Genomic DNA, 16,580 nt, shown 5'->3' with positions numbered 1-16,580 from the left:
GAGCAGATTTTTGTATAAGGTGTAAGGTAGGGGTCTTGTTTCATACTTCTGCACATGTAGATTCAATTTTACCCACATCACTTGTTGAAGAAACTGCCTGCTCTCCAGGAATTGATTTAAGCTCCTTTGTCAAAGATTAGTTGGTTGTAGATAAGGGGAATAATTTCTGAGATTTCTTTTCTGTTCCCTTGGTCTGCATGTCTATTTTTGTGCCAGGCTGTGTTGATTATAACTTCTCTGTAGTATGTCTTGAAATCTGGTATTGTAATGCCTCCAGTTTTGTTCTTGTTGTGTAAGATTGCTTTAGCTATATGGGATCTCTTGTGTTTCTATATGAATTTTAGCATAGTTTATTTCTAGCTTTTTTTTTAGATCTGAGAAGAATGTCATTGATATTTTGGGATTGCATGCACTGAATCTGTAAATTGCTTTTGGTAGTATGTACATTTTGAAGATACTAATTCTTCCAATCCATGAATATAGAAGATTTTTCAATTTTTTGTGTCTCCTTCTATTTCTTTCCTTAATGTTTTATAATTTTAATTATAGGCTGGCGCCGCGGCTCACTAGGCTAATCCTCCGCCTAGCGGCGCCGGCACACCGGGTTCTAGTCCCGGTCGGGGCGCCGGATTCTGTCCCGGTTGCCCCTCTTCCAGGCCAGCTCTCTGCTGTGGCCAGGGAGTGCAGTGGAGGATGGCCCAGGTGCTTGGGCCCTGCACCCCATGGGAGACCAGGAAAAGCACCTGGCTCCTGGCTCCTGCCATGGGATCAGCGCGGTGGCGCCGGCCACGGCGGCCATTGGAGGGTGAACCAACGGCAAAGGAAGACCTTTCTCTCTGTCTCTCTCTCTCACTGTCCACTCTGTCTGCCAAAAAATAAATAAATAAATAAATAAAATTATTAAAAAAAATAATTTTAATTATATACATCTTTCACCTTCTTGGTTAAATTGATTACAAGGTATTTCATTTTTGTAGTAGCTATTGTGAATGGGACTAATCTTACAAATTCTTTCTAAGCCATGGAATTATATGTGTATATAAAGGTTATTGATTTCTGTGTGTTGATTTTGTATCCTGCAAGTTTACCAAACTCTCTTATGAGTTCCTATAGTCTCCTAGTGGAGTTTTTTTGGTTCCCCTATATATAGAATCATGTCATCTTCAAACCGGGATAATTTGACTTCCTCCTTTTCAATTTATATTCATTTGATATATATTTTTTTGCTAATGGCTCTGTCTAAAACTTCTAGAACTATATTGAAACCATGCAAGACATTGGCATAGGCAAAAACATCTTAGAAAAGACCCCAGGAGTTGGATCGGTAGCGGGAGCGGAGAGCGGACCCCAGAGAGCCCTGAGCAGCTCCACCGCCGCCGCAGGCCTAGTTTCCATCACACCCCTGGAGGAGCCGCAGCTGCCGCAGCCGGCCCCAGTCACCATCACCACAACTATGAGCAGCGAGGCCGAGACCCAGCAGCCGCCCCCGCCGCCCCCACCCTCAGCGCCGCCGAAACCAAGCCCTGCACCACGGGCAGCGGCGCAGGGAGCGGTGGCCCGGGCGGCCTCACATCGGCGGCGCCCGCCAGCGGGGACAAGAAGGTCATTGCAACGAAGGTTTTGGGAACAGTAAAATGGTTCAATGTAAGGAACGGATATGGTTTCATCAACAGGAATGACACCAAGGAAGATGTATTTGTACACCAGACTGCCATAAAGAAGAATAACCCCAGCAAGTACCTTCGCAGTGTAGGAGATGGAGAGACTGTGGAGTTTGATGTTGTTGAAGGAGAAAAGGGTGTGGAGGCAGCAAATGTTACAGGTCCTGGTGGAGTTCCAGTGCAAGGCAGTAAATATGCAGCAGACCGTAACCATTATAGACGCTACCCACGTCGTAGGGGTCCTCCACGCAATTACCAGCAGAATTACCAGAATAGTGAGAGTGGGGAAAAGAATGAGGGATCGGAGAGCGCTCCCGAAGGCCAGGCCCAACAACGCCGGCCCTACCGCAGGCGAAGGTTCCCACCTTACTACATGCGGAGACCCTATGGGCGTCGACCACAGTATTCCAACCCTCCTGTGCAGGAAGAAGTGATGGAAGGTGCTGACAACCAGGGTGCAGGAGAACAAGGTAGACCAGTGAGACAGAATATGTATCGGGGTTATAGACCACGATTCCGCAGAGGTCCTCCTCGCCAAAGACAGCCTAGAGAGGACGGCAATGAAGAAGATAAGGAAAACCAAGGAGATGAGACCCAGGGTCAGCAGCCACCTCAGCGTCGGTACTGCCGCAACTTCAACTACCGATGCAGACGCCCAGATAACCCTAAACCACAAGATGGCAAAGAGACAAAAGCAGCCGATCCACCAGCTGAGAATTCGTCCGCTCCCGAGGCTGAGCAGGGCGGGGCTGAATAAATGCCGGCTTAACATTTCTACCATCATCCGGTTTAGTCATCCAACAAGAAGAAATGAATATGAAATTCCAGCAATAAGAAATGAACAAAAGATTGGAGCTGAAGACCTTAAGTGCTTGCTTTTTGCCCATTGACCAGATTACTAGAACTATCTGCATTATCTATGCAGCATGGGGTTTTTATTATTTTTACCTAAAGATGTCTCTTTTTGATAACGACAAACGTGTTTTTAAAAAAAGCCTGGTTTTTCTCAATACACCTTTAAAGGTTTTTAAATTGTTTCATATCTGGTCAAGTTGAGATTTTTAAGAACTTCATTTTTAATTTGTAATAAAAGTTTACAACTTGATTTTTTCAAAAAAGTCAACAAACTGCAAGCACCTGCTAATAAAGGTCTTAAATAATAAAAAAAAAAAAAAAAAAAAGAAAAGACCCCAGAAGCATAGGCAATCAAAGCCAAAACTGACAAAGGGGATTACATCAATTTGAGAAGCTTCTGCACTGCAAAAGAAACACTCAGCAAAAGAAGAGGCAGGCAACAGAATGGAAGAAAACACTGGAGAACTATGCAACTAATCAAGGATTAATATCCAGAATCTATAAACAGCTCAAGAAATTCAACAACAATAAAGCAAATAATCTAGTTAAGAAATGGGTAAAGGACTTGAACAGGCATTTTTCAAAAGATAAAATTCAAATGGCCACCAGGCACATGAGAAAATGCTCAGCATCACTAGCCATCAAGGGAATGCAAATCAAAACTACAATGGGGTTTCACCTCACCCCAGTTTAGAATGGCTTTTAAACAGAAATCAACAAACAACAAGTGCTGATGAGGATGTGGGAAAAAAGGTACACTAATCCACTGTTGGTGGGAATGTGAACTGGTACAGCCACTGTGGAAGACAGTATGGAGGTACCTCAGAAATCTGACTATAGACCTACCATATGACCCAGCCATCCCACTCTTGGGAATTTACTCAAAGGAAATGTAATCAGCACATGAAAGTCTTATCTGTACTCCTATGTTTATTGAAGCTCAATTCACAATAGCTAAGATATAGAATCAACCCAGATGACCATCAACTGAAGAATTGATAAAGAAATTATGGGATATGTACACCATGGAATACTACATAGCAGTAAAAAAAAGTAAAATTCTGTTATTTGCAATAAAATGGATGTACCTGGAAACCATTATACTTAATGAAATAAGCCAGTCCCAAAAAGACAAATATCATATGTTCTCAGTGGTCTGTGGTAACTAATAGAGTACCTAAAACGAAATCTGTAGAAGTGAAATTGACATTTTGAGATGTGATGATTTTGAACAGCCCTTTTCTTGATTGTTGAGGAACAGCTCCCCCCCCCCCCCATATTATTTATTGAACACTTTACTTAGTGTAGGGTTAATCTTATAACTTAATCTTATGAGTATAACTTAACTGAAAATAGATCTTTGTAAAAATAAGAAAGGGAATGAGAGTGGAAGGAGGAAGAAGGGTGAGAGGGTAGGGTGGGAATGATCACTATCTTCCTAAATCTTGTATATATGAAATACATGAGCTTGTATACCTTCAATAAAAGGTTTCTTTTATATATGTATATATATATATACACACACACACACACACACATACATACATATATATATATACACACACACCTGTTCTAAGGGAAATATAAGAATCATTTGTAAGGCTGGACAAGTGGGAAAAAATTCTTTCATTTTCTGTTTGTTTTGGAAGATCTTTATTTCACCTTCATTCATAAATGAGAGCTTTGTAGGTAACAGTATTCTGGGTTAGCAGTTTTTTTTCTTTCAGGACTTGGGATATGTCTTTCCATTCTCTCCTAGCCTGCAGGGTTTCTGATGAGAAATCAGCTGTTAGCCTACTTGGGGGGTCCCTAAAGGTCAGCTGGCTTTTCTCTCATGCTTATTTTAGAAGCTTTTCTTTATGTTTTGTTGTTGAAAGTTTGACTTTAATGTGTTGTGGTGAAGATCTTTCTGGTCATGTCTATTAGGTGTTCTGTATGCTTCATGTATTTGGATGCCCCTTTCTCCAAGTTAGGGAAGTTTTCAATTATTTAGCTGGTGGCTGTGTGGTCTTGTGGGGTAAGGGGGAAAAAGAAATGGCTTTTCCTTCATTGGGTTAAGTGGGTACCCTTCCCCCTGCTAGGGCTCCAGGCCAAACTCAAAGTCAGTGTGGTCTACAAGGCTCGCCCTCAGGCAATATCACCAGTGGCAAGGACGAAGCAATCTGCTCTCCCCTTGCTCTCAGAAGGTCCGTCTCCTCCAGCCCCTGGCTGTGGAAGTCGTGGGTGGTGTCTCTATTTGCTGCTGCCTGTCTCTCCCCTGGGAATGCACTTCCTTCACTTTTTTTCTGCTAAGTTCCCCTGGTCAAAATCAGCATGTCTTTCCCCTATTCAGCCATCTTGGAATCCCCAACACTTCTTGAAATGTGACTGAGACCTTGCACAGGGCCTTTCCCCCATATTCATTTTGCTTTACTCTTTGCACATTTCTCTCTCTGCTAGAAAATAAGCTCCATCAGAACCAGGCTATCCTCTGTTTCATTCACTGCTGTATGCACATTGTTCACATATCAGTCAGCTACTTCTGGATCACAAATCATCCCTTGATACTTTGTGGCTTAAAGCAGTGCACAGTTATTATTTCTAATGAACCTCTGAGTCAGCTGGCTAGATCTGTTAATCTGGACCAGTGTGGATGATTCTGTTAGGGCTGGCTCTTATGTTAATCATGGATCTTGTCAGCTAACAAGGTGGCTAGGGGCCAGTTGGCTTGGGATGACATTGGCTGGAAAGACTCTCATCCTCCAACAAGTTAACCCAGGCTGTTTACTGGGTAGTGGTGAGGCTGTGTGTGTGTGTGGCAGGGTGGTAGTGAGGAGCTCAAGAGAAGATGTAAGGCCGGTGCCGCGGCTCACTAGGCTAATCCTCCGCCTTGTGGCGCTGGCACACCGGGTTCTAGTCCTGGTCAGGGCGCTGGATTCTGTCCCGGTTGCCCCTCTTCCAGGCCAGCTCTCTGCTGTGGCCAGGGAGTGCAGTGGAGGATGGCCCGAGTACTTGGGCCCTGCACCCCGTGGGAGACCAGGATAAGTACCTGGCCCCCGCCATCGGATCAGTGCGGTGCGCCGGCCGCAGCACGCCAACCGCGGTGGCCATTGGAGGGTGAACCAACGGCAAAAGGAAGACCTTTCTCTCTGTCTCTCTCTCTCTCATTGTCCACTCTGCCTGTCAAAAAAAAAAATTAAAAAAAAAAAAAAGAGAAGATGTAGAACTAAGCATTTGTCTTCTCAAGCCTCTGCTTGTGTCAAGTTTGCTATTGTCCCATTGGCCAGAGTAAGTGACCTGGCCAAACCCAGGAGACTACAGAATGAAGGAGACTACAAAGTTACCAAGCGAGAGATAAGTATAAGAAATCAGTTAATTGTGGCCATCAGTACAATCAATCAGCTACAACCTAAGACAGTGACTGGCACATGGTAGATTTGTAGTATTTATAGAAAGAAGTGCTCCTTCCTTCCTTCCTTTATTTATTTATTTTTTTGACAGGCAGAATTAGACAGTGAGAGAGAGAAAGGTCTTCCTTTTCCATAGGTTCACCACCCAAATGGCCGCTGTGGCTGGTGCGCTGCATTGATCCGAAGCCAGGAGCCAGGTGCTTCTTCCTGGTCTCCCATGCGGGTGCAGGGCCCAAGCACTTGGGCCATCTTCCACTGCTTTTCCGGGCCACAGCAGAGAGCTGGACTGGAAGAGGAGCAACCAGGACAGAATCTGGCTCCCCAACTGGGACTAGAACCCAGGATGCCGGTGCCTCAGGCAGATGATTAGCCAAGTGAGCCGTGGCACCGTCCCAAGAAGTGCTTATTTTTTATATTTTATTTAATAAATGTTAATGTACAAAGTGCAACTTTTGTATTGTTGTGGCTCCCCCCCCCCCAACCTCCCTCCCTCCCGCGGCCCTTCCCTCTCCCACTCCCTCTCCCATCCCGCCCTTCATCGAGTTTCATTTTCAATTACCTTCATATACAGAAGATCAACTTAGTATACACTAAGCAAGGATTTCAACAGGCTGCACTCACAACCGCACAAGGTATAGGGCATTGTTCGACTAGTAGTGTTGTTTTTAAGTTTCATAGTAAAACACATTAAGGACAGAGATCCTACATGGGGAGCCTGTACCCAGTGACTCCCGTTGTTGATTTAACAATTGCCAAGAAGTGCTTCTTGAATGAATGTGTGATAAATGCTTTTTTTTTTAAAGAGTTATTTTATTTATTTGAAAGGCAGAGTTACAGAGAGAGGTAGAGACACACAGAGAGGTAATCTATCCACTGGTTCACTCCGCAGATGGCCTCAATGGCCGGAGCTGTGCTGATCCGAAACCAGGAGCCAGGAGCTTCTTTCGGGTCTCCCACGTAGATGCAGGGACCCAAGGACTTGGGCCATCTTCTACTGCTATCCCACGGCATAGCAGAGAGCTGGATCAAAAGAGGAGCAGTCAGGACTAGAACCAGCACCCATATGGGATGCTGGCGCTTCAGGCCAGGGCTTTAACCTGCTGTGCCACAGCACCAGCCCCAATAAATGCTTTTTGAATATCTTCAATGTGAACAGTCTTTTACATAATCACAGCAGAACACAGGCTGAACACCAGTCTACAATGCTGCATCTCTGGGTCAAGGCCAGACCGAGGTGTCTGTTAAAATCTGAGTTGTGTGCTCGCACCTGGGTATGTTTTCCTGGGAGAAAGTATCTATGTCTTTCTCTGGGCTCTCAAAGAGGCTCCCCTCACCCTCATGGGTTAAAAATTGTTTTTAAAAACAAGTCTACTTTAGCGTCATTTGCCTTCTACGTGGTATGTCACTTGCTTATTGGCCCTTCTTCCCATCCTGTGCAGTGGCATGCTATCACTCGTTCTTCAGTGATGGGTGTGGTTGGTTGTTGTTTGACCAGAGAAAAGAGGTCCTCCGTCTAAAGCTGGCCACTTGAAATGAGGAAACTTAAAATAAGGACAACAGCTTCACAGGCAGAGGTTTGCTGGAAAATTATCTTGAAAAATGAATAAAAGTTAGAATCACATTTTTCATCTATTCAGCAAAATTGAGGTTGCATCACAATTACGTGTGAATGCTTATAATTAACCAAGAACAAATCAAATGTTGATTTCTTTGCTTTAGTTTTCCTGCTAAGATCATGTGTTAGCACAAAATCCATTCATTTCTGACTTCTGCAGTATGGTCAAAAAAACAGGGTAATTAGTACAAACGTAACAGAAGTCTTATTCCTGGGGCTTTGTTGATATTGGAAACGTTATCCTTTGGAACAGCTATCACATCATTATCCTCTTTAATGTTCTTGCCTTCAGGGGTAAATGTGTCTAATCTGCCATCTGTCTTCTGCCAATGCCGAGCTCTGCCGGATGATCGTCAATCGGCGACTCTGCGGGAGATGTATGCGTTTTCACCGGCTTCATGACATCCAGCATCTTCTGTAAATTACAGTGTTACTCTGTAGAACATTTGCATGGTACTTGTATATTCCTTGTATTATTAGAAGTGATCCATTTGGCCAAGAAGGAGAGGCCTTCCCTCCATCCCACTCACTTCTTTGTGGCTGTAATCTTTAGTGTCAACTAGTGTGTGTGTGGGTGGGTGGGGGGGGGGAGTACTCTCTGGGGTTAATTTTTAAGTGCATATTGAATATTTTTACACTCAACATTTGTGTCTCAACCTGTCTTCATTGACATGGGAATGTTGATGATGGATACTCAGGCACTGAAGATGTCTTACAGAAGAAAATCCAGTTTCCAGAACTTGCAACTCTCCTGTATTTTTGTCTAACATTTCTTACACCAGAACCCAGAGGACCCTTGAGGCTCTCTTTGTTTCCTGACTCTAATCAACGTCCCTGGTGCTGAAGGTTGGCCAAGAGCCTGTTGATTGTTCACAAGGGAGCCCTGGCCTCTTGGTGACGCCTAAGCCATTCTATCTGGGGTGTGGTCTTGTGGGACAAAGCGAGTGTCCTCTCTTTCATCGATCTGTGTCTTCCAGTACACACTTTACACAGGCCTGTAGAACAGAGGAACAGGGTGGACAACGTGCAACCAACACTGGCTGAGGGTCTACTCCGTGCCAGGCTTTCATTCATGGGTCCTGACCGTTGGTCCTCCCAGCTTTCCGGGGGGTGGGGAGGTTGCTGGTTTTGACATTCCTGCTTTGGAGATGGGGCTCAGAGGAAGTAACTGGCCTTTCTCAGGTTATGCAGCTGAAGAGTGGAGCCGGCATAGGGACTCTTCTCTTTTTCTAGTCCCAAGCTCTTTGCCTACATTTACGAAGGAGGAAACTGAGGCACATTCATAGGTCAGTGGCAGGACCCAGACTCTTCAGGCACTGCAATTTCTTGGCCTTCTTCTATTCTACTTTGTTGCTCAGACTTGTGATTGTACAGCTATTGTTTTCAGAAAGAAAAACTAACTTCATGTGAAATTATTTAAGAGCGTCCAGCCTCTTACTTAGTTGCATAACCAGAATGTTCCAGTTTATTTACAAGTGTATTTTTTTAGCTTTTTTGGACTTCCACTGATACATTTATTTCATTACTGAATTGGCAACATTCGATAACTCAGAATTCATCTGATTCATCAAACTTTCAACACTTTTTGACACAGGGAATACATTGTCCTGAGATTTTATTGTCCTAGAACAGCCACAAAAACTGATATGTGATCAAAGAGGAGAAATGTCTCTGAGCCAGAGTTTCTGATTCCAAGCCTAGTGCCCCATCCAAACTCATGCCCTTTGTTGAAGAAATTTATATTTTTCACTGATAAACATGGTGGTTGTAGTTAGATTGCACTTGTGATGTGCCTGGCCCTTTTAACGTTACTTTGCATGTGCTCAGGCAACTCCTGCTCAGAGCACGCCCATGGGGTCTAAGTTACTATCACGCCTGTTTTGCAAGCTGATGCATTCACAAGGGCATATGCGAGGGCTTCCAAAAGTTCATGGAAAATGGACTTAACAGGAAAGTCTACTTCAGGGCAAAAAAGTTCCACAATCCGTGCATGGTTTTCTCATAATAGGTATTTCCACGAGCGTTTGAAAATGTCTGTATATTGATAACATAAAATATTCACTTATGTGTTCCCAGTTTCTACAAAGGTTTATTTTCTACTTTTAGACCTTGAATCATCTCTTTTCCACACGGTCCCACATGTCCCAAGATATTATTTTGCTACGGTTTGATATTGCATGAGGCCTCAGTTCAGATATTGTTGACAGCAAGTGATGGAACACTTGGCTAACTCTGGCTTAACAAACAGGCAGGGCCAAGCTGGTTCAGTTGTTTAAGCAAACCAAACCCTAGTCTTTTGCCACCCTTCCATTCCTCTTTCCTCAGAGCCCTGCGTCTTGTCTTCAGGTTTGTTGCGCCACGATTTTGCTAGACCCTGCCATAGCCATAGTCTCCCTATGGCTGTTTTCAAAGGCAGGAAGCCCAAGGGTGGCCAGGGAAGCCACAGTATCATTTCTCTCACCCCCACCATGCTTCTCCCTTTCTCGCAGAGGTTTTTTTTATTTATTTGAAAGGCAGAGTTATGGGGTGGGGGAGAGATTGAAAGAGAGAGAGAGCGAGAGCGAGAGAGAGATATCTTCAGTCTGCTGGTTCACTCCCCATATAGTTTTGATGGCCAGGGCTGGGCTAAGCTGAAGCCAGGAGTCTCATCTGGGTACAGGGGTCCAAGCTCCTGGGCCATGCTCTGCTGCTTTCCCTGGTGCATTAGCAGGGAGCTTGATGAGAAGTGGAGCAGCTGGGACTCAAACTGGCACCCAATGGAGTGGAAGTGTTGCAGGTGGTGGCTTAGCCTGCTACATGCCACAGCACCAGCCTTTATTTCTCTATCAGGGGAGAACATTTCAGCCACAAGTCCTTCAGAAAATTTTTCTTACCTGTCTTTGAGTTGAATGAAGTCAAATAGCCACCCCTTGTTTCAAGGGAGCTTGGGAAAGCATGAACCTTGCATTTGTAGCTCTGTGTGTGTGTGTGTGTGTGTGTGTGGTTGTTACTATAAAAAAAGCAAGAAAAAGTGGCTATCAGGCAGTAAACCAACAGTTTCTGTCATATGTAGTAATTGGTTATGAATAATTATCTTGTAAAGTGGTCTTGTGTGGATAGCCTGAGATGTATCATTTATGTACTTTTTACAGCAGTCTTGGGAGGATGTTGAGTTAAATGTAGAAGTTAAGAGCTGCATATGGAGACTTTGCACATTGAGAGATGTCAAACTTCTAAGAGCGTGATTTGCAAATGAGTAGTGTGTCGGGACTCTTCTTGTTAGTTAGAACAACCACCCTTCCCACGGGGTCTTTGTTTAGGAGCAGCACTTCCTGCGCTCTCCCTTGTCCCACAGTTTACTTCAGCTGAAGAGCACAGGTAGAGTAAAGGCTCCCTCAGAACCCTGGGGCTGAAACGAGTAACATGACATCCATCTCATAAAATGAGATCAGAGATGCGATGAGCCAACTGAGAGATGGGATTTGTCCCCAGGCCCAAAAAGGAAGGGCAGGTGTGTAAAGGGGGTGTTTATATTATCCTGGGGACATCTCTGGGAACTTAGCTCTTCCTTCCTGGGAACGTGCCCCACACATTACTGGCTGGTCCTGGGGGACTTCATGAAGAGAGAACTCTCCCTCTGGGCTCATCCTCAGAAACTGCAAAGCAGATGTGTGTTTTATTCTTTGGGGGTGGGGGAAGGTGTTTTCTCTCCTGCCTTATTTTCAAAGCTCAGCAGAAAAGGCTATGAGATCTAGGATCTTGGCTGCCTGATTTGAAGATCAGTCTGCTGGTGGGTCCTGGGGTTAGCATCCCTAACCCTCTGGCTGCTTCTCTGATGGGCAGAGATGTTTTGGGAGATCCTGTTGGGTGGAGGGCAAAATGTTTTCTCCCTGCTATAACTTGGTTCCCATTCCATGTGGTGGAGACAGTGCAATGCAATGCGTTCTCTGGAGAGCAATGTTCCTGTCACCTCTGGAGCTGAACCAGCACCCAGCTGGGAGTCAGTGTCCTAGCATTCACCCATCCTGCAGGTGTGTGTGGAGCTCTCGCTTTGTGCCAAGTACCGTGCTGGGAGGCAGTCTGCTTAGAAGAGTCAGCCGTCATACCTTCAAGCCCAGTGCCCCTTGTTTTAGTCATGTAAAAAGAAGAAAGATTGGCACAGACCATGTTCAACACATGAGGAGTTTTACTGTTTCAATTTTATTGGTAAAAAAACAAAAGATGGGGTTGGCGCTGTGGTGCAGCAGGTTAAAGCCGTGGCCTGAAGCGCCGACATCCCATATGGGCACCGGTTCTAGTCCCAGCTGCTCCTCTTCCAATCCAGCTCTCTGCTATGGCCTGGGAAAGCAGTAGAAGATGACCCAAGTCCTTGGGCCCCTGCACCCACGTGGGAGACCCAGAAGAAGCTCCTGGCTCCTGGCTTCGGATCGGCGCAGCTTCAGCCATTGTGGCCATCCGAGGAGTGAACCAGCGGATGAAAGACCTCTCTCTCTGTCTCTACCTCTCTCTGTCTTTCAAATAAATAAAATAAATTAAAGAAAAGAAACAGAAGATATGGATGATGGGTGTTGTGCTGCTGTAGATACTACACCCCAAGTTGGAGTTCCAGCTCCAGTCCTAGTGCTTCGTATTCCGCTTCTGCTAATGTGCACCCTGGAAGGCAGCAGGTGATGGCTCAAGTGTTTGGGACACTGCCAGCCGATGGACAAACCAGATAGAGTTCCAGGCTATTGGCTTTTGCCTGGTCGAGCCCCAGCTGTTGTGGCATTTGGAGAGTGAACCAGTGGGTGAAAGATCCCTCTCTGTCTCTTTCTCTGTCTCTCTCGCTCTTTCAAGTAGATTAAAATACATAAATGACTAAGCCAATATTTTTAAAAAGAAATAGAAGATAAAACATTACTAGGTATGTTCTCATGGCTACACAGTTAGGCACTGGTGGAGTTAAGACTCAAACCAAACAAATCTTCCTCCACAGTTCACCCTCTCCCCACTTCCCTCAACAAGCTCAGCTCAGCTCAACCTCCAGTTCCCCGGATGAGACCTGCTGTGTTTCACCTTCCCCAGGAAGGTGGGGGAAGAGCGAACAATGGCTGCTGTTTCCACCGCTGTGTCCTGCTGTGTAAGTGCAGGGGAGAAGGCCATCTCTTCCTTTCCACTTACTGCAGCTCAGTTCAATTTCACAACATTCTTAAAGCTCCCACTGGGACCAGGGCTGGGTTTAGCAGTCGAATGCAGAGATGCACAGAGTGTGGTCTTTATTTGTGGAGGACACAGTGACATCTGGTCAGCTTGCACTGGGTGTCCCAAAGAGGTTCTCTCAAAGTTCAGTGTGTGTGTGTGTGTGTGTGTGTGTGTATGTGTGTGTGTGTATATGTGTGTATGTTAGGGGGACAGGTAACCTGCTTGGAATCCCTTGGGAAGACTCTAAAAGTTCAGATATTTCAGAATTCTAGCCCAGGCTTAATGAATCTCAACCTTGTGGGGGTGGGACTGTGATTCCCCTGGGGACTCTGATGCTTGCTGGAGTTGAAGACTTCCTGTGCTACAGACTCCGGGAAGCAGAAAGTACAAACAAACTCAAGGTAGAGGTGAGGATGACGTCACAGAGAGGGACAGACCTGCAGAAGGGAGGAGGCCTCTGCTGGGCAGAGGCACACAAGGGCCCATGGCCCGCAGACTTTCAAGGACAAAGAAAATGTGTTAATTTCTTTCCCAATCAGAAGGGGAAAAAATCCTGAAGACTTAACATCAGAGAAAATGTTGTCAGTTTTTCTCACTGCAGAAAAAATAAAATTGGACAATATTTATTTACTTACTTGTATGTATTTGGAAGGCAGAGAGATGGGGCTGAGGGTGGAGAGAGAGAGAGAGAGAGAGAGAGAGAGATCTCCCACTTACTAGTTCTCTGTTCAAATGCCTGCCGCAGCTGGGGTTGGGCCAGGCTGAAGCCAGGAGGTGGGAACTTAATTTGGGTCTTCCTCAGAGGTGGCAAGGATCCAAGTAGCTGAGCCGTCTCCTGCTGCCTCCCAGGGTGCACATTAGCAGGAGGCTGGAATTAGGAGTGGTGCTGGGACTGGGACCCAGGCACTCTGAGATGGGATGCGGGCATCACAAATGGTGTCTCAACTGGTATCCAACACTTGACCTGGGAATGCGGGGAACCTTGGACATATTTATTTATTTAAGTATTTAAATTTATGCTCATAATAATTTTTTAGTGTTTGTATTATTATGGCACAGAAGGACCCACAAAGATGAATGTCTGTGGGTTCCTGGTGGAGTCATGCCCATGTGTGGTCAGTTCCCATGTGGCTGAATCATGGGGTGCAAGGCTAGGGGAGGAGGCAGGGCTGGCTCCTGCAGGGCCCTGAGCACCAGGCTGAAGATTCTGGACCTTATCCTGAGCCCACTGGGAGCCACCGAGCTGTTTAAATAGGGAAAGATACAGTTAGACTTTCAGTGTTGAGACGATCCCTTGAAGGTGGGGGAGGGAGTCTTACCAGAGGTTGGTGTGAGCCTGGCATTAGGGAAATCTGAGGGAGTATCCATGGCGGATGTGAAGGAGACAGAGTTGTGGAACAGAGGATTCCAAACAACATCCCCTGGGCCAGTGCCATGGGATAGTGGAAAAAGCCACTGCCTGCAGCACCAATATCCCATGTGGGCACTGGTTCGTGTCCTGGCTGCTCCACTTCTTATCCAGCTCCATGCTGATGCACTTGGGAAAGCAGCAGAAGATGGATGGCCCAAGTCTTTGGGCCCCTGCCACCTATGTGGGAGGCTGGAAGAAGTTCTTGGCTCCTGGCTTTAGCCTGGCCCAACCCTTGCTGTTGGTGGCCATTTGGGGAGTGAACCAGTGGGTGGAAGATCTCTCTCTCTCTCTCCTACTTTCTCTCCTTTCCTCCTCCCCCATATCCCTCTCTGTAACTCTGCCTTTAAAATAAATAAAATAAATCTTTAAGGACTTGGGCTATCTTCCACTGCTTTCCTAGGCACATTAGCACAGAGTTGGATAGGAAGTGGAGTAGCTGTGACATGAACCTGAGCCCATATGGAATGCCGGTGTCACAGGTGGCAGCTTAACCCATTACACCACAACACTGGTCCCTAATGTTTTGGTTAATCCTCATGATAGTCAGCACAGACCTTCATTCATTTATACTTTCTACAGAGTATGATCTTGGTGTGGCCATGCTGACAGTGATCCTGTTGCGGCATGGGCCTTGGTGACACTGGCTTTCTTCAGCATCTTTGTGGTCCTGGCTGGCCACTCTCCCCACCTGCTCTGACTTTGTTGCTTAGTCTCGTGCTTTGTCCTGAGACGACAATCAGATGATGTCAGCAACAGCCACATTTCAGTGGCTTCAGGTAATCAGCTTCTCTCTCCTTCCCCTAGTAACTCACCGGGGGTGTCCCTGCATGCCCGGTGGCTTCCCACCAGGTGGGGAATCTCGGCTCGAGTCCCCTTGCATCGTGTGGGGCCTTGAAGTCCTCTATATTTGGTCCACACGATGGGCAAAAGGGAGAGTGGAGGCGCACAGCCGATTCTTCCTGCTTTCCCTGCCTGTGACTTCTATCATTTATACTCACACTCGATGGTGGGCTGTAGCCCCCAGGACCCACCTGCACACGAGAGGACTGAGACACACGGGCTCTAGTTAGGTAGTGGTTTCCCATGCCACGTCCAGACTACAGAAGGACAAGCACCGATTTTCCTAGAGAGAGCCAGCCCCGCCACTCCGGTCTGGGGTTGTTTCCACAGCAAGCACCTTTGAAAGGGTTTGTAGCTGATTAGCCTTGATGAAATATGATGAAGGAAGCACGAAACATGCAACAAGCCCCTACTGCACAGATTACATGGAACCGGATGGGATTTCCGTCTTGCAGATCAAAGCATGCCCATGTTGGTCATTTCACGTGGTTCAGCCTAGTCCACCAGGGAGGTGTTTCCAAACCAGCTTTTCTTAGGACTCTAGTGCATCACCAGAGGAAAACATGGCATATTCTATATTATTCTGGGAGACTATAATGATATCTGGCCAACTACAAACTCTGAGAAAGTCTGCGTTTGAGAAAATAATTGTGTTGTTTAGTTCCTTTCATCAACGATTTCCTAAGTAACGGCTGTTTCAGCAGTGATTTCCGGGTTAGTTTGTGTGTAGAAGTCATTTTTCCCCAAATGCCTCCTCAGCTCCCATAGAACTGCTCATCTGCTCATGCACTTCGAGAAACTGCACGGCACACCGAAGGAGCTTACAAGGAAGTACGACTTTTCTCTGCAAAATTTTATGCCAGGCATGTTGGTGGGCCTGAGACATGTTTGTTGAGCAAATGGATGACTTTGAACCTGTCACATTTCTCTGTGCCTTAGGTTTTGTATCTGCAACGTGAAGAGGACCAGTCCAGCGAGGGGACGCATCTCAGAGTTTAGCAGGCGTCGTCCGTGTGCCAACTTCCTCCTTCTGGGAGGGAGCATCTGTGAGGTCACAGAAGGCAGCCACTTGCCACGCAGGGGACACCTCGCGTTGGCACCCGCCATGTGGGACTGCTTTGGTCCCAACGTGCAAACATGTTTAAGGCCAGCTTCTTGAGAGCTCACATGGGTATTTGGATCTGATAGAGCTATTTTTATATGTTCAAGAAAGAAGCAGATGAGGAGTAGCATCCTTGTGTTGCCCTGTGATTCTGGGCGGGGGTGGGGGTGGCAGTAGGGGTTGAGTAAGCGACTAAGCTGCAAAGTACACATGGAACCACTTTTCCATGGTCTAATCTGGGAACCGGAACGCTCTGAGCTTGGAATAGAGTTATGGCTCTGGTTAGAGGATTGAGTTGCTGGGGCCAGCACAGCCTCTGGCGGAGCCTTGGCCACATCTGTCCTCCCCCTGGCCTGACCTCCCTCTGGCGGCCTCCTCCCCAGGTCTGGCGGAACCCCCAGAACAGATCTTTCTCCTGGCCCCCAGCAAGGGTGCTCACTGACTTCCAAACATGTGTGACCAGTTTGGCCATCTGGGCTGGAGGCCCTGTGCAACGTGGGGCTGGCTCCGACGGCTACGCCTTTAACCTCCTCCCTTGTCAAGGCTC

The 16,580-nt window shown here is 46.4% G+C and overlaps 1 pseudogene; it reads left to right on the top strand.

Annotated features, from left to right (window-relative positions):
- The first annotated feature begins 1,438 nt into the window (after nt 1-1,438).
- On the top strand, nt 1,439-2,847 carry LOC138850427 (Y-box-binding protein 1 pseudogene; annotated as a pseudogene).
- The last annotated feature ends 13,733 nt before the right edge of the window (nt 2,848-16,580 follow it).

Source organism: Oryctolagus cuniculus, chromosome 7, assembly GCF_964237555.1.
Source record: "Oryctolagus cuniculus chromosome 7, mOryCun1.1, whole genome shotgun sequence".
NCBI classification, from domain to species: domain Eukaryota; kingdom Metazoa; phylum Chordata; class Mammalia; order Lagomorpha; family Leporidae; genus Oryctolagus; species Oryctolagus cuniculus.
This window is presented reverse-complemented; position numbering and strand designations above follow the sequence as displayed.